Source organism: Sinocyclocheilus anshuiensis, unplaced genomic scaffold, assembly GCF_001515605.1.
Source record: "Sinocyclocheilus anshuiensis isolate Anshui unplaced genomic scaffold, SAMN03320099.WGS_v1.1 scaffold13, whole genome shotgun sequence".
Taxonomy (NCBI): Eukaryota; Metazoa; Chordata; class Actinopteri; order Cypriniformes; family Cyprinidae; genus Sinocyclocheilus; species Sinocyclocheilus anshuiensis.
Window position 1 is genome coordinate 618,772 of NW_015538026.1, and position 2,563 is coordinate 621,334.

A 2,563-nucleotide genomic window follows, 5' to 3' on the forward strand; every position below is an offset into this window, starting at 1 on the left:
AGAGATAATGCACTCCTGAAGTTGTTATGTGGCCACGATGCTGCACCTATTAATGGAATGGTCTTTCTCAGTTCTCAAACTACATTTGATTTTTATTGATTGAACGCAAGCGCTTATTGCGATAGAAAACACTGTAACGGTTTCTACTGATTAAGAAATATTTTTGTTTGCTTGGGTGGTAGCTAATGTTAGGCCTATTACATTAATAGGGAAGGGGGGGCCCAAAAATTTGTTTTGCCTATGTCACGAAAAGAGGTAAATCCGGCCCTGCAAACGGCTGTTCGTGCCTGACTTCCTGAATTACTATAAGTGCAAAATTCTTCTGCTTATAGAGCATGTAGTCATTCCATACATTTGAATGACCGAACCGTGTTACAGAATGTGTAAAAATCCTTAAAATCCAAAGCACCCATATTTGAATGTAAAGCTGTAAAATTGCAATCCTAATCCCTGTAGCAAAGCAAATATGGAAGCGTCCTTCCTATAGGGAACATTTTATTCCCAGCATATCTTATGTGTGACACCAAACTTCCACATGCAATTAATTATAGTTGAAGTGAAATGAGCCTGCCATCTTCATGAGAAATAAATAGGGACTGTCTAGCATCTCTAGTGGTTACTGTTTGTTATCAAATCTCCTTTTTAATTTAGAAGAAAAATTAGGTGTTCAATTGCTGTGCTGTTTTCCCAATTCACACTGCCATCCATAGTTTAGATTTTCTTCACACTGATTCAGATCTGCTTTTCTGATTAGTGTCATTCATCTATTTCAAGAGCAGCTTGTACAAATCTCACATTTAAATGAGTTTAATTGATTGCCTTATATAGTAATACCCAGACATCTGGAGTTCATCGTACAATTCCCTGCTCATCATACCAATCGGAGAAAAAGCAAGTCTTCCTTTATTGCTCTTTTTTTATGTGCAACAACAACATTCTCTGCAATGCATAATTTTTCAAATTAGTATTTTTTAGCTAACTTATTTTCCATTCTTTAATTAAATAAATGTTAGAAAAAAATATGTATTTATTGATTATCATATCAGATTAGATTAGATTAGATTATTGAAAATATCTATTACCTGAATACCAAAGACCATAGCTTGGATATTATTATATAATAGTAAGTAGTAATAATTGTTGTTGTTGTAAAACCATATTAATTTTATGGCCTATATTCTATGACAAAAAGGCTACAGACAATTGAGTGTCTGAACCTATACCAGTTCCCTTCAGTCCGTGTCTGTTCACTGACTTTAAATCAGCTGCACTTCTCATTAGTAAGTCCAAACTGTGGCAGCTGTCTGCTCACAGATTTGCTCAAACACAGGTTAAATGCTGGACCTAATGAGGTGCTCTGACCGCTCTAGCTCAGTCACACCAACAGACCTCTCTCTCTCTCTTTCTCTTCCTCCAGTTTGTGATCCGTAAAGAATATGCCTAATCTGAATCTCAATGGTAATAGAATCAGGCCTGGAGAGACTGTGGCATGCAGCATGTGGTGTACAATTCACCCATCCTGCAGCAACCTGATGCCATCACCTCTAGTGCCAAGATGTCACAATTCTTTTTATGCTATTGCACTAATCTCGCATAGCCAGTCCTTTGACTGAATCGCATAAATCTGGTCCATTTATTTATTCTATTCCACTTATTCTAACCAAGAGACACTCACTTAGACAGGATGCGATCATTTGACAGGTGTGTAAAGCGACCAACCACAGTATGTTTCAGTATAGCACTGGCCCGAAAATAACATACGGACATTTCTCAATATGTGTTCTTGTGCGTCCTTGTGTTCTCATTCTACATCATCATTAACTGCCAAAGTTTAATTCTAATACTCAAGAACGCAAGTACAGAGGATTTATGAAAGTACCCGGATGTGTTCATGATATTGAGGATGCATCCATTGTAGACTTGAGAGATTTGAATCGTTGAACCAAAATCCCAGATGGCATCGCAGACTGACGACGTACGGAGGCCTGTAAGCTTTAAAGTTCTCTTGTTCTGACTTGATAGATTCCTGCTGCAAGCTCACAAATACGTGACGGCTCGTAAACATTTCTGCATCCTCATGTCCTTCCGAATTTCCGAGTCTGTTCTTTGCCTCCCATGTCTCTTTGACATTAAAGGGGTCATATGATGTGATTTCAATTTTTCCTTTCTCTTTGGAGTGGTACAAGCTCTTGGTGCATAAAGAAGATCTGTAAAGTTGCAAAGACTAAAGTCTCAAATCCAAAGAGATATTCTTTATAAAAGTTAAGAGTCAGCCATACCTACCTAAAACGGCTCGTTCTAACACGCCCCAACATACCTACGTCGCTCTGTGGGAAAATTTGCATAACGCTGCCCAAATGTTCACGCAAAGAAAGAAGGCGTAACTTTTATTCTTGCTGTAGTTTTGTTGTTTCCGCCGCTGCCATGTCGTAAAGAAGCTGTGTGCTTCGTTGTGAAAGCGAAACTACTTTGTTTGGTCTTCCAAAAGAGGATGATATCTGCTTCGTCATGCCTGGAGCTGATCTGTGCTGGTTGCTGAGGAAATACTACAACTTTGCGCTGT